This window comes from Triturus cristatus, chromosome 1_2, assembly GCF_964204655.1.
Source record: "Triturus cristatus chromosome 1_2, aTriCri1.1, whole genome shotgun sequence".
Taxonomy (NCBI): domain Eukaryota; kingdom Metazoa; phylum Chordata; class Amphibia; order Caudata; family Salamandridae; genus Triturus; species Triturus cristatus.
The window spans coordinates 542,417,644-542,444,085 of NC_140580.1; the positions used below are offsets into that span (position 1 = coordinate 542,417,644).

The 26,442-nt window shown below is 46.6% G+C and overlaps 1 protein-coding gene across 1 annotated transcript in view; it reads left to right on the top strand.

Moving 5' to 3' along the window:
• Positions 1–1,886: 1,886 nt before the first annotated feature.
• The window catches only part of MORN4 (MORN repeat containing 4), a 77,989-nt gene continuing 53,433 nt past the window's right edge, over positions 1,887–26,442 (top strand). Inside the window, exon 1 of the mRNA XM_085606375.1 lies at positions 1,887–2,386. The gene's annotated coding sequence lies outside the window, so the exon portion shown is untranslated. The remainder of the gene's footprint in view (positions 2,387–26,442) is intronic.

Sequence of the window (26,442 nt, forward strand, 5' to 3'; positions counted from 1 at the left end):
ACAGGTAATGCGGTGAGAATCTGGAACTCGCTTCCTCCATTGCTCGTGCCACCACCTCTACCCGGATCTGCAAAGCTGACCTCAAATCTCTTGTCTTCCAAAGACACTTGCAGAACCAATACCTTCATTCTCAGACCCCTCTAGGAAGTTTGTTCATCACTGTAAATTTGTAATATTTGTTCTTGTACATTCCTCACCCTTGCTTGCTGCGTTTGATTTTGTGTTCTTGCCTTCTATGGTTTTACCCTACCTCTTCTAGTCGCCTATTTATTTTTGTAACCTTCTTTTTTGTAACATTTCGCTCATGTAACGTAACTGGTTCTATTGTACAGCGCTCTGACACCTTCGGGTAAAGTCAGCGCTATATAAAAATGCATTACATAAAATAAATAAATAAAATAAACACATCAAAGCGGTGACTGGCCGGCCTCTGAGCACAAACCTATCGGCACCTCCACCAAATATTCCGATTCATTCACTGCAGTAGCTAAGTGGTTGGTGTTGCGAATGGCTGGTGGTGTTGGTGTATGTGGGGTGGGGGGCGATAATGGGGTGTAAACTGGTACCTGAGACAAATCAGAATGATTAAAAGCGGGATCGTCTGCATCATTGGTGTCAAGAGGAACGCTGCTGTTGGCAGGGCTTTTAAAACAGATAGCTCCGTGCGCCACGCAGAAGATTGGTGACCAATGGTGAGGGAGGTCGCCCCATACAAACCCTCCTGAAGATCTGCCCTTGGAGAGAGGAGCCGGGCCAGCAGCAGGGACCGGAGTGAAACACAGCAGCAGAGGCAGAAACAGAAGGAAAGGAATTTATTAGATTCCTTTCGTTTTGTTTCTGCCTCTGCTGGAACGCAGGATTGATGGGCCCCTTGGAGAGATGTAATGAAGGGCACCGGGGTGAAGTGCAGCAGCCGCCCCTGCATCACACAAGCACACTAATTTGTTTCAGGTACGGTAGTCTAAAACAAATTAGGGTAGTTGTGTAATGCAGGGGCGGCTGCTGCTGCACTCTTCCGATCCTTCGCGCCAAACAACTACCTGGCGGGTGACGTCAGACGTTGCTTGGCTATGCCACGTCACTGCTGCGCCACAGCACACATTACAGCCATCATGTGAGCATGTGTCACAGTGCAAAAATGTGACACATGCTCACTGTTTCTGAAACGCCGACCTGATTGAATGAGTACCGGTACTCTCCTTTGTAAGGAAAAAGTGCCGGTACTCAGTACCGGTGAGTACCGGCCCATTTAAAGCACTGGTGGAGACCTAGGTCGGGACTCAACTGGCCCATGCCAAAAGCCGGCCCTGGTATGGCATGCTACCGAACATATACCAATGGCAGTCATTGTAGCAGCAGAGTGCGAATCGACCCACAGGAACAAAACAAACAGAGTGATATCAAGTATCAGTTAAACTAGTGAAATAAACCATGGGCTTATAGAACAGCCCATCCCGTATTCTGGGGGGGAACACGCAGCGCCCCCCGTACAGCGGTCATCAGCACGGCATAAGCCCTATAAAGTGTGAACCAGCCAACAGGCGAGCCCAACAACATCAGCCAAGAACAGACCAGCGGCCATCAGGAGCCCCATGGGTGATCGGGTCTATCCTTCGCGCCTTTCCCTGGCACGATGCCTGCATCCTTCACATCCAGAGTCACCGGCGTCGCCACTTTAACCGGCCCGGTACGCGAAAGACCCGCTGAACTACGGCGGACCTGTAACTAACCACAGACAACTCTAAAACGAACCATTCATTCGCCCACAGTCAAAGGAATTTGTTGATAATGGTGTTGAATACGCTCCTACGCAACAGCCAATCAGCATTTCGAATGATGTGCTTCAAAGCTCCAATCCTCGGCCACCTTACATGTTAGGCGTACCCACTCGCAGATAACTCCGAAGATGTGACCAGCTGTAGGATTGTTTGTTCTGCGACCCGGAAGTGCTAAAATTACAACAGATGCCATTCATTCAAAGCTGATGAACGATTAATGGATATCAGGTTGAATCATGGATGGTTCGTGTAGCGAACAGGTGGTTTGTTATCTTAAGAGGTAACATCCAAGTTTGGGGCTTTTAATAGGATTAAATGCACGACTGTAGTGACCACCTCTCTGTACTAATGGAGCAGGAAGAATTCGACGTGTATTGAATGCAAGCACGAAGCTGTATACTTTTCATTTGAGCAACCCTGACATGAAGACTGGAAAAATATTATTAGAGGGTTTGTTCTTTATCCCACGAAAAAGAGTTGCTCTTCAGAAAACATCTGACATAAACGCCTCGGTGCCAGCAGTCGAAATTTGGATATTAGGAGACAAACACGTTCTTCTGAAAAGCTACTGAAGTATCTGAAAAAGACGCTCTACACTCCCAAAACAGGTAAAGTAAGATCCATATTTTTCGAACTTACATATCCTGTTATCTTGCAGTTTATCTCACCCGCCTCCTACAGATCTCGATCAGTTATCAGAACCTTGGCAGAATTCTATATTACATCTTATGCAATAACACATGATGGTGCCCATGGACCATAGTACCATTAAGATGGATAGAAAAGATGTGACATTGTAGCTTCCCTACACGACCCCCTACTCTCCCCAAGTTTACCCTCCTTTCAACAACATCTACCCGCCATGAAACTGCTATTTATTCTTATAGAGTAGACTGCTTGGGCTCACTATTCTTTGTAAATGGAAGGATTGGTTGTACTAAAAAAAATAGCTAGGTAGTTTGTTTACACTGTTTCTCGAGAAAAAAATTCTAGTAGAAGTAAAAACGTTCGTATGTGTTTCTCACCTCAATGAGTTTTATTTAACAACGTAGCGAATCACCCATTCTTGGGGTTTTCTGAGCTTTACACATTTAATAAGGTATTACATTTTAGTCGCTCCCCTATTGTAATGAAAATGGCCAAACGGTAGCTTAACCTGTATTAAGAGTCTCCCTTCAAATAATTAAATCGATTATGTCATCTAAGGCTATTGATTTTAAAAATACAATTAGTAATTGAAGGTGTTATTTTAAGCTCAATTATACCAGGCTTTAGCAGCAAGCTCTGAAATTAAAACATTATTTAATTCATACCATATAGACCGTATGTGCGACCTCCCTATCCAGTGACGACTGAAATAGATCTTGGACTAAATGTGTACTTCAAGAGGTCTCTACTGATTAAGAAAAGTGTCCAGCAGAAAAAAATACTTTCTAACGCGAATTTCAAAATCAATAATATGGATTATATAATAGAAAAACATGGTGTTCCTCGTGTATATTATGATTGTTTTAACACATCTTGGTGAGAGAAAAACAACATGGCTCAACTGAAGAATTCTTTTCCTCCCTTCTATGAAGAGGTGGTATGGTTAATGGTCAAGAATCATTAGTTCTTTACTGTGGGCCAAATTGTGTTGTTTTTAGTTAACGTTTTACTTTATTAACTCTTATTGACATTTTATAAATATTCATGTCTCTAAAGTGACATAAGTGAAGTGTGATTACAGCATTAGGAAAACATAACGATACGCCGTACAACAGTATTGACCTCTTCAGTTTCAAGCCAACGTTTTTCATGGCTGTTTTTATATTGTCAAATCAGGTTTAAATGTAATGTTTAGCATACTGCCCCTTGTTCATGTCTATTTCAGTTTCTCTTTTTATTGCCCCCAAACTTTCCTCTACATAAAGGCCAGTTTATTAGGTCCCACCTGAGACAGTCCATGCGCTGTTGTTTACCATATATTTTGTTTACATACAATAGGCGTGGAGCCCGCCGATTGCTTACCATTTGTTGATTTTATTTTTAATCTTTTTGATGGGCAACATTTTGGGTTTGCCATGGGTTGCAGCTGTGACCCCTGTTGCCCCTTGTGACCCCTAGCACTGCCTTTGTGACCCCTGGCCTCAGAGATGGCAATTTTAGTGCCGTAACACTGGCGGCTCATCCTTATGTTCATCGGTTGGTGCTCCATTCTCCTTGATTTGTCAATTATTTAATCACACTAATAGTGAACGATGTTGCATTATTCACTATTATTGTAATAAAAAATGGAATACACTTCGCTGGAATATGATTTTCCCTGGTAGAACGGGTAAGTAAAAAAGGCTTTTAAATGTATGTTGCGTGCATGCTTGCTGGTGTGTTTCCCAAGATAGAGTATATGTAAGTGTGAATGTGTTTGTATCTGTATGCATGTGTGTGGGTGAAAGTGAAGGCCAAATGGCAAGATATGTCACTTGCGCTACTCCTAGCATTTTGGTTAGCTGACATCCATGATCTTATTTGCCATCTCCTCTTTGGCCAGTGCATGCAGGCTTCACTTTGCTTCACTGTCTGTTAGTGTGTTTTCCCTGTCCCTGAAGCATGGACCAAGTACTGATTTCCTTTTTTTGGGAGTGTCCTCCCGCTATTTCCGCTCTCTGTGTCTGCCTATTTTCTTCCTCTACATGCAGCTCTTTTTAAGAGTGCATGTTTTTAGGTCGAGGACCGTCCGATCTGCCGAAGGCAGAACCGGAAGTCGGAGATTTAATGATTCTTAGAGTGGCTATTTAGCCCGCCTCTCTTTTTGCTTCTCACGGAGGCCAGCCATTGGAGGAGAGAGCCGTCCCTCCAAATAGGCTCCTTCTTTTTCAGATTCGGGGGTGTGTTCCTGCTGTTCTTTCCACTTTTTAGCCACGCCCTTTTTTAGGCGTGTTTTTCTCTCCTCCAGCCAATGGCAAGAGGAGAGAAAAAGAAACACGCCCCCGAATCCGAAAACGCCACTGCGTTACTCCGAGGCATTTCTGCTTTGCCTCGGAGAAAGGCAGTGGTTTTAATGGCGTCCTCTTCCCCCTGCTCTCGGCTCCCGTGTTCGGCACATATCTTGTTTGTTTTGAGAATCTGGTCACCCTATACCCATGCCTTCAAAAAAAAAAAAAAGAATTTGTCCGTCTATAAAGCAAACGGTGCTCATGTAAAGCGTTCTGATACTTTCGGGTCGAGTTCGCGCTATACAAAACCGCAATGCCGGTGTGACATGCCCCTGCCCTGGTGTTTTATGTGGATGAAATATGGCGGCCGATCCCACTGGGTGCGAGGCCCACGCTGCGGAATGCCCTCAACCCCTGTCTGAGTTCCTAATTGAATCACACACGCTCCAGGAACCTCCTGAAATGTAGGTTATTGGAATTTTCTTTTTAAATGAACCTTTGTGGACTCTACGGGTTTTTGATCGCAGAACATCAGCTGCGGTGTTCTTACCTCCTCCTGCACTCCGTCATAAAACTCTAAAAAAAAAAATAGTCACTCCTGTAATTTCCTTTGCAGAAGAAAATAAGCTTCCATGCCTCTTAGGCATACTGCATAGAGCCTTCACCATTCTGGCCCCAGCTTTGTGTTGTAAAGTTGGTCCCTTCGATGACCCTAAATTCATGATTCTAAAATTCCGGCTGGTGTGGGACAGCAGGATATCTTTTTCGGGTTCAAGTCGCAATGTCCTGCCATCTTCTTCCATATCGTATCGGAGGTGAATGCAATCTGATAAAATAAAGACCTGTCTCTGTCACTGTAGCGCTGGCAGATTGTGTTGCCACTTCGCCTCAAATATAGGCCCATTATATTTCGTAGCACCAAGACGCCCTTGTCAGTCGCACAATGCAAATTCCAAACAGTATTAAGTAAGAGTGGGCGTAATCTAAATCCCCCCTACAGACTTCTTCAAAAGTTGTCATACTCACACTTTGAATTTGCGAAGTTTTGAAAACGTGTCAAAATGTGGCTTGCGGTCAAACTCACACAAAAAATTTGCAAAATTAACCTGAAAAATAGTTTTATCAAGAAAATGATTTTACCAAAAGACATTTTTAGTTGACATTTGCTTAATCAAAACCACCTTTTCAGGATTTGTAGCGTCCTTTTTTGCAAATTTCGAGCTATTTGCAAAGGTTCGGAAAAAAACATAATTTTGCGGAACAAAAACTTTACAGATTTGAACCGCATTTGAAGGAAGGTGGTTCATTGAGAGGGCAGTAGTTGAGAGAACACAGTGACCACGCTGGAGACCATGTTGTGGTCTGTGTGTGAAGGGTAGGCAGAAAAGGGACAGAATGTGAGCCTTTTAATTCCTGGCTAAGGTTACCATATGACCATGTCACAAGGCCTTAATGTTCCAGTCCTGGAGTTTACTTTTTAGAAATGATTGTTTTGGAGTGTATTAATTACTGTAGATAATCTGACGTTGACGAGGACTACAACTCCCAGAATGCATTTTGTTTCATGGGAGGTCGGGCTGGAGCACTGCATCTCTGAGATGGCATTGTCTCGTAACTTTGTGCCTCCAAACTCCGTGTTTGCAGGTTGCTATGATCGGTGACGTCACGTAGGAACCCTGCCTTTGATTGACTTGCATAAGACTGAACAAACCCGCTTAGGCGTCGGACCTCAGGGCGGAAGGAGAGGCAGAGACGGCAGTCTCCCTTCCTTCTAGGTATAAGGCAGCTCTTGTGCCCCACGCCCGCGCCGCCTGGAGAGACCGAAGTAGTTAAAAGCCAGAGGGCCGTTTCGCAGGAAGTGGAGTAAATGAGAGGCGGTGTGTGTTGGATCACATGATGTGGCAGCGCCTCCCGCTGATTGTGTCTGACACTTCTCGTAGGTTGGCATCGGGACACCACGCCTGCGGAGCCGGGGCTGTGTAGAGTTACTGATCTCCGACTTTCATCAGCAGCTGAACTGCCGTAAGTACATCGCTGAAGTGCAAAGGTTTAAGAATCTCTACAGTTTGTTGTGGGGTGGAGGCGGGGAGTGCTCTTTCTCTGATCGAAGTTTGGTAAAGTAGAAACCTAGATTGGCGGTTGCTTCCACTAATGTTTGTGGACATGAAATGTACTTTGAACGTTTCGGCAAGCAGTACGAAAAGAGGCTTTCCTTTAAACATTGCTATTCTAAAAAAAAAAAAAAGATAATATTCAAGATGTCAAAATAGGAGCTCCGGGAATCCCGCACAGCGCAAGAAAGATTCCGCATGACTAGATCCACTCTATCTCACTACCTCACTATCTCACAACCTCTCTCTCTCAAAACATCACGACCTCACTCTCTAGCTCACAACCTCACAACTTCACTCTCTATCTCACTACCTCACTCTTTCTATCTCACTAACTCACTTTCACTCTCTCTTTCACTACCTCTCTCTATCTCACTACATCACAACATCACTCTATGCTTATATATCACTACCTCACAACATCCCTCTCTCTCACTACCTCACTCTCTCACTACCTCACTCTCTATCTCACTACCTCACTCTCTATCTCACTACCTCACTCTCTATCTCACTACCTCACTCTCTATCTCACTACCTCACTCTCTATCTCACTACCTCACTCTCTATCTCACTACCTCACTCTCTCTCACTACCTCACTCTCTATTTCAATACCTCACTCTCTCTCACTACCTCATCCTCTCTCTGCTAATGCAATAGGTATCACATATGCAAAAGAAAGCTAATGCCAATAGAAATGACAATGCCATTTATTTAGGGATAAAAAAATAATGAGCAATACCAATAGCTCTACCTATAATATTGCCGAGACCATTGCATTGTAAATGCTTGTTTTAAGCTGTCTTCCTGGTTTTTTTTCTCTGGCTGTTACTTTTACTGCTTGTTTCCTCTATCTTTCCCCTTTTACTTTCCATCCTGTCCCCTTCTACTCTGTTGTGTAGCATATCAACACTACCAGGCCATAGATTGTTAGTGTTACTTTTAACAATGATTTCAAAACACATTAATGACTTCGTGCTATTGCTAATAAGTAATCACTCATTTAGTTTATAACAAAGTGCTTTTTTGGTACGTGTTTCATGATTTATAGGATGTCTTGGGCATGAGTAAAATGTTTCATGCAAAAAGCAGGGTGTGTTTTAAAGTGGTTTATGTTTGCATGATTATGGGTTGGATAGAATTTTCTAGCATTAAAAAATAACGTTCTATTGAAAAGCACTTTTTTTCTAGTTTGGCCATTCCTATTGTGCTTCTTCCAATACCTTAAAGGCGGAAAAGCGAGAACGGTCTTCCGGTCCGCCGCGGTCCCGTCCGCCATACTAATATGGCGGGGGGGGAAATGGGTGGCAGGCGGGGAAGGATGTAGGGTGGATCCGGGCGGGGGCGATCCACCCTACATCCTAATGGGCCCATTAGTCTTTTTACCTGATTTTTTTTGCTCATTATTGCAGTTTTGTAACTAAGAGTTTTATTGGCAATTGACTTAAATGATTTTTGGTTGATTCAATGCTGCATTTGCATTTTTCCAAGTTCTGTATTGCACTTTAAAATTGTAATACACCTTCATGGTTTTCGCTAAATTTCTTATCTTGAACTCCCTATTTTAGTCACTCCTTTACTTCTGACTTTATTTTTGAAATGCTGTTTGAATCTTGTCTCTGTGGGGAACATTACATCGTAGACTTTAAGGTTAACCTGTCCCTTATCCTGCAATCTAGGAGTGCCATTGACATGCAGATTATATAAGATACCGAAAGAACAGGTGTTTATGCATCTCATGTTTGGCTTGGATATGAATGAAGAAACACATAATAGTGTCCGACATCATATGTCCCAGTTTAAAATACCTTTGGCGTCGCATCCTCAAACCCATGCACCTCATGTACATAGGACAGCATGTCCCCGTCCTTAGAGCAGTTACTTTTGTTGCTCACTTTGATAGGCCCTTGACAGCACTTTTAAATTTCTTTCTGTTGTAAGGTGGTGTTTTCATATATAGTAAAAAAATGAATTAGTTTAAGCCCTGTATGGCGATATTGAGCGCTGCAAAATTGTAACTCAGTTTGCAGTCCCCTGTCCACTGTTACGTAATAACATCTGCCGTTCATCAATATTAATTGTCTTCTTTTTATTCAAGAGCAAGCCATACATTCAAGATAATGTCAAAGTGAAGCTATTAAAATGTGTGCCGAGGCTTAAACAATGACCTTCATATCCCTATGTGCCAATTTGGTCAGATTCCGTGTACAGCAGTAAATCGTATCTTAACAGAGATTTTACAGCACTGCGTAGTGTAATATTTTGATATCTACCCAACAGTGGTTTTAAGTCTACACTAGCCCTGGATCTTTAACCTCAAGGTACTTAAAGATTAAGCTACACAATTGTGAGGCATCAGAATGACAGTACAAAGAGGCTTTCTTAGATTACAAGAGCACAAACGGTTTACAGCCGCCAAATATTCACTGACCCTAACAGAGCAATATGTTTTTCGTCACCAAGTTTAGGGCACCTCTTCAGGCAAACGCTGTGAGTAGCTACAGGCTTTGCAAGAAAGCTTTTGGATTCCCCAACGAAATCAGTAGGATTGTCAAAAAGACTGTAACCTTCCAACAAAGTCATTTAGGGTTGGCATGTATGCACATCTTTATCTTCTCATGTAATGGCATTACTGGAACTTCAGATTGATCATTTCGTTGTAAAAGGGAACAGTAATTTTTTGGAATCCTCCACATGCTCTAGCACTGGGACCTCCAGTCTTTCCTTGAGATGCCGCAAGGCCCCAGTACCTCTTATTCATTCATTTATTTATTTATTTATTATAAAGTTTTATAGAGCGTGAACATGACCCTAGAAGGTATCGGAGCTCTTTACATGAGGAAGGCAGGATATAGGTGTGAGAACAAAAACTTGTCCCATATATGAATGAAGAACAACAGAATAGTAAGTTTCACCTCTATAGAGAGTCATCAATGTAGTAGTCCCAATCAATACAAGAATAGTAGACAGGTATACAGTGAATAAAACAGATGTTCTCAGTAAAACATAAGGTGATTATCTTAGCGCAAAAAACTTGTTCATCAGAAGTGTGTTCACTTTTTTTTTTTTTAAAGGAAGCAGTAGACGAGATTAGGCCGACATCTGGCGGCTGAGAGTTCCAATTCTTTGGGGCGACACTCGAGAAGGCTCTGTAGCACGTTTTTCTTTTTGTGGAAAATCTGTTGTTTAAGTAGCATGGAGCACGCACTTCGCGAGAATTGCATCGCCCTGATAATTCTAGCTTTTGTGCCAAATATGTGGGGTTCTTGAAATGTAGGGCTTTATGAGTCATGCACACAATCTTTAGTTGTATTCTTGCCTCATAAGGGAGCCAGTTCAGTGCTTTTAGAGCCGGGGATATGTGATTATTTCTTTTTGTTCTGGAGGGAAGTCTGGCAGCAGCATTAAGGGAGGCCCTTAGCGGGGCCAGTTTCTATCTAGATAGGCCGTATAGTGTGGAACATCCGTAGTCCAGCCTGGGCAACACAAGAGCTTGGACCGCCAGCTTAAGGTCGTCCTGTAGGAGAAAGGGTTTAGGTTTAAAACTCTACAATGTGAGGCGAACAGTTGAGGGGTGTTAGATGCTTCAGGTCGATCTCAGGAGTGTGGTACGGAGGAGTAATGAGGAGGAATTCCGTTTTGACAGTGTTGAGCTTGAGATGGGTGCCAATGAGGAGTGAAGAGTGTTATTCAAAGTAGAGTTGAGGGAAATGATGTCTTCTGGGGAGGAGCTTTTCAGTGCCTTCCTAATGTACTTCCCCCTGGATCCTTAGTACTTGGTGAATTTTATTGCGGGCACCACCGTGCATTTAGGCGAAAGTTGATGCGTTCTCTTGGAAGGTGGAGACTTTATAGAGTCTTTGTGGTATCTTGGAAGCATGGGTGGTCCTTAAGAGAGTGGAATATGATTTTGTAGAATTTCTCTGGAAAAGTTGTTGCAGGAGGGTCACTTAAGAGGTGCCGGGACAAGATCTCTGTTTTTGTTGAATAAGCTGCTGGTGGCAGTTGGGCGTCTATTATCAGTACATATAGCTGAGCTTGTCTTTACGCTTATCCTTAGCAGACTTCTAACTTTTGCTCCATTTTAAAACATCACGCAAAGAGACCCACACTGCAGGTGTGGCTTGGTAACGCCCCTAACTGACTGTCCAAATGAAGAGAAATGACTCCCGACTGGCTGCGACAAGAAGCCCAACACAGGTTATTATAAAGATGCTGATTATCTATGCAAGCGAGGTTTGGTATGTTGAAAAATAATACATTTATTTTTACAATGCATGGGAAAAAACAGATAAAAGCTGAGCTCCTACGTTACCCAAGGGATGTACATACAGCACTTTACTATTTCATACTTTTAGTCCAGCATTAACGTCGGGGTGGGGAAGGGTTGGGGGGGGGATAAAAAGTACAAGTCCCTGAATACATACAGGGAATGGATGACTGCCCATGTAATTAGGAAAATACCATTCATTTCCTAGAACTAAAAACATAACTGGTGCTTTCTGCGAGTAGTAGTCTTGGTGCACAGTAATTGAACCTGCTGGATTAGAGTGCCTACTTAAGCACAATGATTTTTAAATGAAAAAAACCACTCTGCTGGAAAAGTTTGCCACTTACAGAAAGCACAAAAATGATTTTCGCTTCACCCCAAGACAGGGCTGTGTTTCGAACCATGGCTTACGAATGGAAGAACATGGGAACGAAGTAAAAAAACACTAGAGCAGGATAGAACAAGGGAGCAGAACTGATGGGGATAAATGTAATTACACTCACTGTCCTAGTACAGGGTGGTGGCCATGGAGGGAGAGGTGGCGAATGGGCATTTAAAAGTACAGATGCTAACTTTTCAAAGTTGTTACATGAGGGACAAAAATGTAACATTAACACACTCGCAGAAGCACACAACAAAACAAGCATTGGCATAGGCAATAGGTCTCGCTTTTGGGACCTTATAAGTGTTTAGCCATGCAACAGTTGCATAACTAAATACTTATAAGGTCCCAAAAGCGAGACCTATTGCCTATGCCAATGCTTGTTCTTAAATGCACTGAGCTGGAATAAAAACCCATTCTAAGTGCATTTAGAAGGGTCTTACATTTTGTTGACAACTTTGTCACAAGGGTATTCGGGGTTCTGTTCTTTTCCCAATCAATGCTTTCTATAATATTCCATTGCCCTAACATTTGTGCCAACAGCACGCGCCTTTACTCCACCTTTTAATTGTGCATTCCCTTCAAGCAGGGTTTCCTCTTACCCGCAGGAGAGCCATGGAAGTGAGAACATTGGCATCAAATGGGGATGAATCTTGATCCATGTTCTGCCCTCTTCTCTTCTTTCCATTTAATTTCTGCCCTCCTCTGTTATCCCGACCTACTGTCCGTGAGATGGGTTTCATATGGCATTCTTCAGACTTTTAGCAGGAGCAAGTCTTAACAGTGACAGACTTTGAGGTGAACACTGCATCTGGGTTCTGTGCTACTTTAGTGCCCTTCCTGAGGACAGCCCTCCGGATAGGGCGAAGGGGGTCCCATGGTGCCCCAGATATCGCCCTGCCTAGCAGCCAGGAGCAGTCATTCATTACACCTGCCTGCTAGGCAAGGCACAAGTCAAAAAAATGGTGATCACATTACAACATGTTGAAGAGAAATCTGGATGAATTTCGATGCAGTGAATGTGTTTATTAGAATCTGGCATTCGTTGTTTTTTCCCATGAATTGGTTAAATGTTTTTTTTCTTTCTTACACCGTATCAATTAACTCTATTTGTATTATACATATTAATTCTAAGTAAGATGAACTAGGGAGGGAGGCCTTTTCACAGCTCACTTGTCTCTCAACCATGAGATATTACACCCACTTTAACAAGTTCATACTTTCCATTACAAACAGAGGTTCTATGCTGGAGCTTTGTGAATGGACTCCAAAATGGGAGCATTTTTGATAACTGTGTGTCAGGTCCTTCTGGCTTCAGCCCATGAAGTGACAGAGGGTTTCCTCATAAGGGTGACATGGCAGTGCTACAGATGGCATTAAGGACTTTTATCCTCTCTTGGGACCACAAGTTTCCTATATTAATATTATTTATCAGATTTTAAATAGCGTCAACATGACTCTGGGGCGTTACTGCAATTCATTTTAACCAATCAGAGTACAACGGAGAACTTAGCAAATACAAATGGTCAGAGAAAATAAGATAAACAGGCATTAATATTACCAGAGCATAGGCCAACCAATAGCAATAAATTCATCAATAAGCCACAAAACTGAGAAAACTGCCATCAAACCACGCACGGTCAGGAAAACTCAGAGGAATAGCAAAGTCAAAAGCAGAATGGAAACGCGAGACAGTAAAGGGCTGTAAATGGGCTGAAAACGCTATGGAAACCGTGGAGAGGAAGAAGTGGCTTCAGCGTACATTACAAGAAGGGGAAGCAGCCTATGGTTGCCAGTATGTACATGCCTACCAATCCCCATAGAGGTTGGAGGTCATGATTATTGAAAGACTTCTTCATGCAAGAGAAACCCACAAAAAAGAGCCACACACAGGAATTAATTCCTTCAGCAACCACATGCAAGCATCCCTTCAGAGGCATCACTAATACTGCACTTTCATTAGCTCGTAGTATGCACATGTAAGGTTCAGTTTTATCCCTAAAGAGATAATGTTCAGATATTCAAGGCCCATCTTCGGATGTCCATCAGAGATGAACATGCCATTGTCTGTGAGAAGAGCAGAGGGAGTAATTAAAAACAGTGTCTGTGGGCGTGAGGTAGTGGGTTAAATCAACTCATGCAGGTCACAAAAATAAACGTGCGGCCGCGAAAGTGATCGCGATCAAACATCAAAGCGGACGCAAAAGTGAAAGTAATCCCGTCCAGCGCGGCGTGCGCGCCCGCGCACATGCACTGTAGGTCTAGGCTGGCCTGGTAGCACTTTTTGGAGCCCTCTCAATAAGTCTCGCCAGACCAGCGCATGCGCTGGGTCAGGCGAGACCTAAAAAACAAGCAGCACGTCATGAAGGTGGGAGAGAAATGGAGCAAACAATAGCAGGAGGTGAGTAATTGGTTTCTGAAGCATAGCGCCAGAACGGGAATGGGTGGGCGTAGAAGAAATAGTACCCGCGTTGTAGCAGACGGGCAATAATTAAGTGGAATTAATCTGTACTTGGTCAGTGCTGTTCAGATAGGAACGGAAGAGATGTATCAGCTGTGCTAACCAATTAGGAGGCAGCAAAGAAGAGCAGCGCTGGAGTCAACCTGTGAGCGGGCAGAATCGAAGTCCTTTATTGAAAACCATAATCTCGCAAGCGAGAGCATGCTCACATAAACTTAACCAAAAAAAATGGATCCATTGTGCTGTAGGACCACTTTGGAAAACATAACCATCTTTGTGCCCTTCCTTAGTTGTCACTTTCTGTGCTAGTCACTGTCCACCTTGCTCGATTAATACATCTGCAATCTGGCAAAAGTACAGTCACCACCCGTGTCTAGTCACGTCGTGCAAGCCAGTCATAGCAGTGCTCACAGAAACGTTGTTGGGTAAGATGCAATGAATGACGTGACCTCGGAGCTATTCCCCTCCCCAATCCCAACATACAAGAGTGGTTCAAGGATTTCTTCACCCTAGACGAAGTGGCATTATGACATGCACTCTGTAGTAAATGGTCAAGATTCTCCTTTTAGAACCAATTGATAGGTCCTCTGCTGGTGGGTGTGTAGAATTGCCTCACACTATATACCACAAGGCAGAATGTGTGGCTAAAACAGACTGCTGCTGGGTAGATCTAAAATTAATCACCTCTGTTTGAGTACTGCCATTCAAAATGCCAAGAGCCCAATTCACAATTTACATACATGTCCCGCTTGATAAATTATGCTACTATGAACCTTATGGGTCTCTGAACCAGCACCATTATCTCAACATCCCACTTAGCTTTCACGTCATCGGGGGTTTTTCCCAGGGGAGGCCCCCGTGACATTTCCCATGCTTGACCCCCAGACCTAACCTCCGCCCCCCCCTCCTCAGTGAGTGCCTCCTCAACGTGTGTCCCACAGAGTCTCAGGGCGTCCCCATCTAGCTGCATCAGGATCTGCAAATGTGTGCCCCACTGGTTCGCTATAGGTGTGCGCCTGAGGCCCAGCGTTTCCTCCCGCAAAAGGGCCGTACCCTCCGCCCCTGTCCACACCAGCAGGGAACTTCGCCATGCTTGCGCTCGGGGGTTTCTGCTGCCTTCCAGCGCTTGGTGAGCAACCGCTTCGCCACCACCAGACCCAAGTCGAAAAAACGAGAGGCAACCTTCGTGATGGGGGGGTGGGTTCTACGAAACAGGTGCAGCAAGCAAACCGGCCACTCCCGCGCCGCCAGTTGGCCCGTGCATTTACTTAATGCTCCATGCACCATCCGCCAATACGAGTCCAGCGCCGGACAGCTCCACAACATGTGCACCAGCCCAGCATCCAGAGCCTTGCAGCGTGGGCAGCTTGCATCCGCGCGATGGAAATACCGGTTTATAGAGTTGGGAGTGAGATATGCTCTGTGTAGTATAAAATATTGAATTTGGCGAAACCGCATGTTTCTGGGAACCTGCGTCGGCCCCCTTAGCGCATTACTCCATTCCTTGTCAGCCATGGGGCGATCCAAGTCCGCTTCCCATTTACGGCGCAATGGAGACAAGTCGGTCGCCACCTGTGTACGCAGGGAAGCTGCGAACCAACGTATCATATGGCTCCCCCGTCCCATGACATGTAGGTATTGCATCGTGAGGTGCTGCGCCGGTTCCTCCTGAAAAGCTCCCCGCCGGCTCGCCAATGTCGTTATTAGTGAGCGGTGACAGAGAAATTGGCCGACTGGTAACCCCGTCTCCTCCGCCAATTGGGCAAATGGGATAAGCGCACCATCGCGGTAGAGGTCCCCCAATGTGCAAATATCCACCGCATGCCATTCTGCAAGCTCAGCCGAGCGTAGTATCCTCCGCCCGCTAGGGGAACCCTCAATCGGCATGGCAGGGGCGTAAGGTACACTCAACCGAGTCAAGTAAAGGGCACGTCGATAACATTTGTAGGCCACTGCCACGAGGAGGGGCCCCGGCTTGACCACCCTGGCAGTCGGGTGGAACGACGCAATGATATCCGCCAGAGGGAGAGGTGGCTCCGCGGATGCCGTATCGTCCCGTTCTCTATCGGCCAACCACCTGGCCACCCATTGTAGCTGTGCTGCTAGGTAATAGTGCGCAAAGCACGGCATCGCGAGGCCCCCCTGACCTGTAGAAAGGTACAACTTGGATAGTGCCACTCTGTGGCGCGCAGTACCCCACACAAAGTCCCGGAGTGAGCGCTCCAGGGTTGCAAAGAAGGATGCCGGAATGTAGACTGGCAGGTTAGCAAAATAGGAGAGGAGCCTGGGTAGTGCCACCATTTTGATTAAAGCAATGCGCCCTGTGACCGCGAGAGGGAGGGTACCCCAAAAACGCATCTGGGCTCTGGCTGCCGTTACCACCCTGCCCAGATTGCCCTCAACCAGGTCAGCTGGTTGCCTATACACTTGGATGCCCAAGTAACGGAAGGTGTCCGGCTGCCACTTGACAGGCACACCCCCCCAGGTGATACTGGGGATCCAGAGCATCAGCGCGGAACGGATAAAGGCACGATTTGGCCGCATTCACCCGTAGACCGGAGAGCGCAGCAAATTCCGTCAGGACTCGTTCCAGGTCCCCGTAGATGTGCGCCACATCTTTAATGAAGACCAGGAGGTCGCGTCGCCCATGGGGATGCCGTCTGTCAAAACCCTCCTTAGGGTAGCTGCTAAAGGTTCTATGGCGAGCGCAAAAAGGAGAGGCGAAAGAGGGCACCCCTGCCTGGTACCACGGCCAACTGGAATGGCATCAGAAATGTATGGGCCGGTTCTCACCCGAACCACAGGGTTCTTACAGAGAAGCGCCGCCATTTGGAGGAACCTGAGGCCTAGTCCATAGTGTGACAACGCCGCCACCAGATACCCCCATTCAAGGCAGTCGAAGGCCTTTTCGAGGTCCAATACTAAACAGCCTGCCCTCGGGCAATGCTGTGCTCCATGTGCGGCAACGCGGAAGAACCGACGGAGGTTAAGAGAGGTGCTGTGCTTCGGTACAAACCCATTTTGGTCCTTGTGCACCAACACAGGTACAGTTGGGGCCAGCCGCTCCGCCAGGACTTTGACCAGAATTTTGTAATCGGCGTTGAGGTGGGCGAGGGGGCGGTAGGACCCCAAGCTGGTAGGGTCACGTCCTGGCTTGGGTAAAGAAATCGGGTATGCCTCCCTCATGGAGGCAGGCAGGGTAGCTTCCTCAAGGGCTGTGAGATATAACGCGTGCAGTCTAGGCACCAGGGACTCTCGATAGGCTTTATAATACTCCGCCGGCAGACCATCTGGTCCAGGCGCCTTGCCAGAAGCCAGTGAGGCCACCGCTTCCCCTATCTCCTCCAGCGTGAGAGGGCCTTCTAATGATTCCTGGTGGGCACCCGGAATCGTGGGCAGACAGGCGGCTTCTAGAAACTGATCCAGATCCTGTGCCTGTCTACGCCCCGTCGAGGTGTATAGGGCCGTGTAATGCGCTGTCAGGATCTGATGGATCTCCTGCTGCGTATGCACCAGCGTCCCGTCCGGTCCACGAATAGTTGCTATTAGTGCGTGAACCGACTCCTGCCTAATCAACCAGGCCAGCAACCGCCCCGCTCTATCGGACGTAGCCTGGACCCGAGCCGAATGCGCAGCGTAGTTGTGGCACCGCAGTCGCTCCAGCAACTCAGCATGCCTCGCCCGGAGCCGCGCCATCCGGGCCGAGTCCTGACCCCCTCCCTCACCGTGGCGTTCACACGACAGTAGCCGCGATTCCAAAGCAGTAAGCAGCAACATGAGTTGCTTACGAATATTCCCTGTCGCCCCCAGGCAATGTCCCCGCATGGTGGATTTGTGTGCATCCCATTCCGTCAGCACACTCCTGGCCGTACCCTCGTTTAGATCAAAGAACTGCTCGACCGCTGTGCCGAGCGAGGCACGAAACTCCACGTCCTCAAGAGCGGCCGGCTGCAGTCGCCACGTGGGAATGGGGGCCCTCCCCGAGTCCCAGCAGAGACTCAGCCGAAGAGGGTTGTGGTCCGAGTGGGTCCGGCCCAGGTATTCCGCCTGAGCTATCAGCGGGGCCAGCGAGGAAGAGACCACCACCCTGTTAAGGCGGACGTGAAGGTCCTGTACCGCCGAATAGTATGAATAAAGTCGATCACTGGGGTGTAAGGTACGCCACACATCATGCAAGGCCCAACGCGACAACCAGTCAGTGAGACTCCTCACGTTCGAGACTGCCTGTGTGCTACGGAGCGGCGGGTAGGACCTGTCGAGGTGTGTGTCTAGCACTGCGTTTATGTCCCTACCCAGTAACCAGGGAAGACCCACATACGGGGTTAAGGCCACCGAAAGTTGATCCAGGAACGATGGTTGGTCGACATTCGGGGCATAGAGGGAGCCCAGAAGCATAGAGTGTCCGTTGAGCCTCCCCCTAACCAGTGTATATCGCCCAGCAGGATCGATCACTACTTCCGAGCATGTAAAGGGTGTACCCGCCCTTACCCAAATCAATGTACCCCGGGCATGCGCAGAGTATGTGGTCCCGAAAAGCTGCCCCCTCCACGAGCGCGAAATTTATCTAATTCTGGCCGTGTCATGTGTGTCTCCTGGAGAAGGGCTACGGCCACCCTATGCCGTTGTAAGTAGGCAAAAACAGAGTATCGGCGTGCCGGCGTGTGCATGCCTCTTATATTCCATGTGACTATCGCAGTGTCAGCCATCAGTAATGAGTGAGGACAATATGGGGCTCACGGCCGGGAGCGGGCCAGCCAGGGGCAGAGAGGGGACCATAATCACAATTGCCCTGACTGCCTGCTGCAATAACACGGTGAACAAGAGAGCTACAGAACACTGCTGAGTGCATGTAAGCAAAGTTAAGATTAAAATGAACAAGAAAAACTCCATAACTGAGAGGGCAAACCCCAGAACGGGCATTCGTCCAAACGTATAAACTCAGTTGCCTGTGAACTACCAGGCCAGATATGTGCTAGTGGGTGCCAAGGGCAATACTGTTGGTCCCGGTTTTGAAGAGCCCAGTGTTACCCCTGTCTAGGCCTTGTGTGCCTTCAGAGTTGCCAGCGGTGTCAATCACTCTCCAGAGGGGCGTATGTGTGCGCCGCTGCCGCCCTGCACCCAGCGACTGAATCATGTGTGGTCCTCACGCCCCACCCCGTGTGTAAGGAACCCCCCGCTGTCCCTCCAGCCCCCGTGTCAACAGCGGCGCCCCAGCCAGCTCGTTCGTACTAGCACAAAGAGTCGCATTGCCGCAAATAAGGGGGGGCGGCAAGATCTGCGACCCCCCCCCCCCCCCCCAAGAGCAGTCAGCAACACTCAACCCACCTCCTCATATCACCGGTACTTATCACTGTGCAATCGAGCTAGTGTTCACCCCATAAGGTCGGCCATCTGAGGCGTCACCACTGGCAACATATGGTCCTCCGAAAGCATGACAGACGGAGAGGATGACCGGTCAGTCTCAGTGTCACTATGTTCGCGGACTACCACATCCCCCTGACTGCTCACAGATCCCAGGGTGGCCACCGCCTCAAGAGCTTCCAGACGTTCCATTCGCATCTTCTCCGGGCTAGGGGCTGCGGGAGGACTCTGTCCCATTCCTCCACGTCGTTCCCTCTGCCGCCGTCGTCTCAGTCGTTTCTCCCGTCGCCCTCCGAAGCACGGGTCCGAGGGCTTTGGGCCACTATGCTGACCCGTTTCCTCCAGCCAGTCCCAGACATCAGACGGGGCGTCGAAAAAACGTGTCCCTTCCTTCATGACCACCCTGAGGCGTGAGGGGAACAACAGTGAATATGGGATCTGTAATTCACGGAGCTGGCACTTCACCTCCAGATAGTTACTTCTCCGCTTCTGAACTGTCGCGGTATAGTCTGGAAACAGCATCACCGGACCACCCCCTACCGTCAGGGCACCCATTTTCCTCGTTTCATGGAGTATCACGTCCCTGTCCCGGTAGTTGAGGAGTCGGAACAGGAAGGGACGCGGCCGTGCCCCCAGGGACAGGTCTCCGCATCGGCACTCTATGTGCCCGTTCCACCACAAACTGCGGGGAGAGCACCCTTGAGGGGAGTATGTCCCGCAACCATCCTGCAATGAACTGTTCCGGTTGTCGGCCCTCCTCGCCTTCCAATAGACCCACTACGCGTATGTTCTGGCGCAGAGAGCGGCCCTCTGCATCCTCTACACGGTCTTCCAGAGTGTTAACTCGGTCTATCAGGTCCTGTAAAGTTGCAGAATGGCTGCGCACTATCGGCTGGACATCTTGCAGCGCCTGGCATTGGCTGGCGATGGTGTCCGCCAGTTTACGATGGTCAGCGTGAAGTAAAGTGAAATCAACCGTGACTTTGTCAATCCGGGATTCTAATGAGGCTCTGGTTTGTTCTAGGGCGTTGCCCAGTCGGTCTACCGCCGCCAGCATGGCTTCCATTTTGGCTTCCAAAGTCGACGCCAGCGGCGCCGCAGGTCCAGCAGAGCGTGTCGACGCCGGGTCAGGGCCCTCCGCCGGCTCTCATTTTGCTTGTTCCGCAGCCACCCCATGGCCAGTTGTTGAGCTGACGGCATTCGGAAGTTCCAGTGGTGTGTTGTGATTAGTTGTAACCCCGGACACCACTAGATGCTGGCAGCAAGGAGCCAAGTCCCATCACCACGAACGGGGGGGCCCCCCCCGCAGCCAGGCAATCGCCGAGGGGTGGGGCGCAAGGCAGCCTTTCCGGCGCAGGAAGTTCGTCGCGTCCCGTGGCTCTACTGGCGGCCGGGTCTGGGATTATGTCCGAACACCAAATCTCATGCCGCCGAGTCCATGATAGCCGGGCCACAACAGCACTCCCAGTAGTGGTCAAGCGACCAGTCTCCTCAGCGCCACACACAGGGACGGTCTGTCCGGTTATTCCCACGGCTCCGCACACAGGACCACACCACGCTCCCCGGGGTTCACCCTCACTGTCTCAGTAGTCCCCCTCACTCGCGAGGGCAGCCGCCAGGTGCTCACCGGATCCTCACTCAAAAGAGCACAGCCAGAATGGGGGCTCTCGCCACCTCACTCACCAGCCGCTGCAAGGTCTCCCTTCTGCCACCATCATCCCCGTCTGCAATGGTCGCCGCCACCGCCTGCCACAGTAGGCGCCCCCAGCCGCAGTACTCCCAGTCATGCAGGGCCACTGTTCAGCCTGTCACCAGCCCCTCCGGGTCTCGCCGTCCTATGGGAGCGTGGGAGCATCCCCGCAAGCCGTCAGCCAGCCAGCCGTCTAACATCAGCGCGTTGCGCGGCCTAGCCCCCTCGTGGCAGGCCGCGGCGTAGAGTAGATATCGCGGCCGGTCGCCGCCTCCAGCGCGTCCCGCGCCTCCCGTCGGCGTCAGGGCGAAGGCGCACAGCAGGGAGCTGACTCTGCTCTCAAATTGAGCCCCTCCGGGCCGCCGGGGTCTCACAGTGGGAAGCGGGCAGCATCGGCAGCCCCGGGGCACATCGTAGGCAGGAGAAACGGCGGAGAACGGCTCTATGATGCGGGAGCCTCACATAGACGCAGCCATCTTGGCCGTGCGCCCTCTAGCGCCCCCGTGGCTCCAGTCTTCATGACGCTGCCCCCTTACCACCACACACATTTTATGGGATCCCAGAGTGACTTTTTCCACTTCTAGTACTGCCTGGCGGCAAGTAACAAGTTGGCAAACCTGCCTGATGGGTCCCTGAATGACATGTTTTAGGGAAGCCTGGTATGTGTTCTCTGTCCTGTTTCCACTATCCCCCACTATCCCCCATCCACACAATGAGCTCCTTCTTTAAAATGTTGCTATTATCAGGGATAAATGCTGAACTCTCGTTTCATGCAGTTGTTTTTGCCTTCGGTTGAAAAACTCTGACTGCGTAATTTAATAGTGCATGAGTGCAACCCTATCTGGTAGCATAGCATGTCCCAGCGACCATGTGGTGGGAAGAACAGACAGTATATGATTACAGATTTTTTTTTTTTCTGCTACTGCACTCTGATCTTATCAGTTTGCCTCGTTTATATTGCATGAGCAGTGGCAGCTAGAATCTCGTATTGTAAGGTTCTCTTTCACCACTCACACAACAGAGTGGGTTGGAATATTATCAGGATGTGGAAAGCGGAGCTGTATACACTGAACTAACTACTTTAGGCAAAGCACTGGCAGGGCTGGTCTGGGAACCAACATCTGCCCGGATATTGTGCTGTACTAGCCTCTTAATACATGAATCGACCATGAATGGAGCCCCGCCCCTCTACTGGAGTGTTCGTGGTAGGGATTCTTCCTCAATCACGTGGCGTTAAAATGCACTTCAGGGTTTGCCCTCGGCTGCAGCAAAACTGACCGATATTGTGACCTTGTACTGTGTCATGGACACTTTAAAAAAAAAAAAAAAAAAAAAGAATCGTTTTGCTACAATAAAGTCTAGTAACTTTAGTAAAATGTATGGCGCTTGGCTACAATTATTTTCAATATTTAAAAAAAAAATTGCAATTGGTAACTAGGACAGATGTGTTGGTAAATCTGTTCTAGGCTTAATTACACAAATAGTCTTCCTAGTAGAATACCTCACTTGGTTAAGGTACTTTCTATTGAGATCTTTGTGTCGGCATGTTCGAGGCGGTAAGCTAACATTGGTGGTTATTACTTGCGAGAGATCTATGTGCAGCCTAGTCCTGTGAGTGCCTGCACTTGCTGCATAGCTGGGTGTGTTATTATTTTTGTTGCAGAGAGCCTTGTATTAATTGTCGGTCACAAGTTTCATTGAGTCTTTGTAGTATGCCATAATGAGTTAAAAATGGCATGCATACTCCAAGGCATAAGTTTGGAACCTTGCTGTTTTTCTCAATCATTCATTATGCTAAGGTTGCTAGAAAGAGTTCCATTACATATTAACTTATCTTAATAGTACATACTATATGAATGGTCATTAGTGAAACTACTCGTATAGACAGCTGCACCTGACAGTGTGTGCATATCTCTTACATGGAGGGTTTGGCAAACCTGCTCTCAAATTCTGGTTCATTAATTAGGAACTTGTGACGTAACAAGCTGGGTATGTTTGTTTCCTCTATAGTTTTGCCATCAAGATTCTAAGCTCCAGCTCGGATTAAACTTGAACAAAAGGAGATCTAAGGGCACTTTAAGCGAGACATTTGTGCCAGGTCCATGCGGAACTGGCTATAAGACGCCGCCCTAGCTTCCTGTAGGTTGCTCTTCTGAACCCAAAGTGCGGGTGCTGCTTAATATACCATTGGAGATAAATGTAACTGGGGAAAAGCACATTTCATTGGTGCCGACCTGGACCTGGAATTCAGCTGGATCCTCCTAATTTTACGGCTCTGCATCTATCATTGGGCTGGCAAGATTAAGCACATTCTCCAAAGCCCACACACGCCTGCAACATGTTTGGTACACATTAGTGACCGTGCTTCTCCAATGTGTAGCTCGTCAGCTAGTGGTAGGTCCCCGGCTACCTTTTAAGTAACTAACCTTCACTTAGCCCAGGCTACTAAGTTAGATACTGTTGCTTAGTTGAACTAATACGTGTACCCCAAATGTAAAAGCGTTTCTTCAAGACAAAAATGTGTATTTTCATAATTTATAAGCTGGGGAAAATGGTTGAATTTCCAAAAATATTCACAGCTTTTCAGTTCAAGTTTATTAATGTCTAGACACTTGTCTTTAAAACATAAAATCCTTTTGTAATTATATTAACATTAAAAAAATTATTTAAAAATTAGTCCCCTCCCAATCACCACCCCTTCAATCTTTTTAGGACTCAATCTGCTTGTCATATCCCTGTACACATACATTTGAGTGCGCAACATCAGTACAATCCCTTCTTCCTTAGGACCCTAGACTCTAGAATATCTGACTAAATAGTCTTCAATCGAGGCTCCTTACATCCCTAATCCAAGCATATTTAAAAAAAAAATCAAAAAATTCCATGTTCAACAGAAGCACAAGGGCATTATCGTGATGTATTATATAGATTTTATAAAAAGCAGTTTTAGAATCGGGCGACAAATCCTATAAAAGTGACGAGAATCAATTACAAAATGAACATGAACATTCTGGAATCTCAAACCAAATGTGCAGTTATTCTCTGCATCTAGAAAAGCGTTACATTTCTCAGCCCTTAAATACCGGACATTCAAAGCTACCCATAATTTTAATTATAATGTGCGTAAGTGGGCATCTGGAAGTGCTGATATGTCCGGGAACACCCTCTTATTTCATCAAGATACCAGCATGTAATTTGCTGAGGGTTTGAGCCCTACATACTCTGTATCAGCCAATCTTGACTCCCTACATATTCCATATCAGCCAATTTTGACTCCCTAGTCAATCTTTGAGTGATAAATCTTGCAGCTTTGGGTGTACTTATTACTTATAATATTACCTTGTTGCCAGAGGCACTGCAGCCACTTGGAGGCATTCCAAATTCGCAAAGTTTTTTTAAATTTATTTTTTCTTCAATACTGCTGGCAATCGTGCCTGATGGAGGTGATTACTGCTGGTAATCTTGCATTTGGTTGCCAATAATGTAATCTTGTCTGATGTGTTCACTATTACTGCTAAGGCAGCGTTGTGATTGGCTGACTGGGAGCCTGGGTGTTCTTCGTGTTCAGGTCAGAGAGAGAGGATGACCGAGGAGAGACGCGGCAAGAAGGTACTTTTTTAATTTTTATTTTTTGCTGCCAGCCTCCCCCGCGTCCTCCCCCCGCCCTCCCCCAACCGCCCCTGCCCCAACCGCCCCTGCCCCCCTACCTCCGATCTGTGGTAGCCGCCGCTGCTGTCAAGAAATTAAGATTTGTGGGGATAAACCTAGTTTGTTGTTCTTTCTGAACAAGGCTTCATAGTTGGGCTCTGCTGTTTTCTCTTAAAAATTCCCTCTTGCTGAATAGTGACAAAAGTTCAAAGCCAAATGTCACCTCAGCCATGCAGCATGTTGCATTCTTTGAATTGTATGCACACTCTTGGAATGAAAAGCATCAGACAGGACTTGTTGAAAAGGTGTTAGATCACATAGGTTCAGTACCTCTCCGCAGCATCTCGCCCCACCATTCACTAGCGCTGTAGAAAGCGTACCATGCCTATAAAGTGCAGATGAATGTACAAAAGGACAAAATGTTTTCCCCTCCTTTTTCTATCTGGTGATCACTTGGAATAGTAGATCAAAACGTAGTTCAGATAAAAGCAAATTACATATTACTTTTGCTTATTACTGTGCTGTTGCTGATGCTTCATTCACATAAATTAACAATCATTCGTCCAAGTGAACAAGTGAGCATGGTCAAGCTTCGTTACTATGAAAACTCATCAATGCATCTTTCCCCTAATGCTCCAAACCACTATCTATCTTGTACTGTCTAACCTTGATTACTCGATGGCCTCTACCACAAATCATCTTTATCCTCTACCACAAATCATCTTTATCAACTATAAAGAAAACTACAGGCAATTCAGAGCTCTGCTGCCAGACTACTCCCACTTGTAAAGCCCACATGGACCCTAGATTGGTTACCGGTTGCCAGAAGATCCACTTCCAGCTGCTTTGGATTACCCACGAAGCACTACATGGAACAGCACCACTTTTTCTCAGTAATAATATCACCAAATACATAAAATAAAAGAACCTCGGCTCAGGCACCCTTTCAGCATACAAGAAAAAAACATGGATGGTACATCCTTCTCTGTTCAAGCAGCTAAATTATGGAATTCATTACCCCCAAACATAAGAGGCACGGATAATTATCTGATCTTTAGCAGACTACTCGAGAGCTGGCTCTTTCCTACATGACCACCACACTCAAACACAAAATGTACAGCCTGTGCATATAAATAAATATGTATAATTTGATTATATGTATTTAGATATGGGCATTTCTTTGTACACAATTTATACTATTTATAGTTTTAAAATGTATAGATCTTCTTTAGCTCTGCATAACAAATTTATCTAGTGTTTTTTTAATATTTATATTTATACGTCAAGTTATGCTTAACATGTATATAGGTCACTGCATAGTTTTCATACAAGTCATTTGATCAGAAGCTTATGGATCTTTGTTTATTTTATTTATCTGTCACATTATGTAAATATGATCTCAACAATTGTATCTATAAGGGCGTCACTATTGAAATATTGAGGAAAACATATGTAAAATCTATACACACATTCACTTTTACGTACAGCAACAGCTGAATGTCTGAATTTCTATCTATCTATCCATACTTGCACATATGGACTTGTATATATTAATACATCTTTTATCTCTTTATTTTTTTTCTTTGAAACGTATACCCTTTCTGTGTAATTATGTATCTATATATTTTATTACTTTACCCCTACTAAAGAAAGAAAAAAACATTGAACTCCCTCCAATACACTACTGTCTCATCCTGTATCTCTCTCAATATATCCTCTACCTCCACTTGGACTCATCCCAAACCTCATTCTACCACTATGATCTCCATAAGATCCTTTTGTGACTCTTTTCTTCTCTATCCCTCCTCGACCCACCCCAAACCTCATT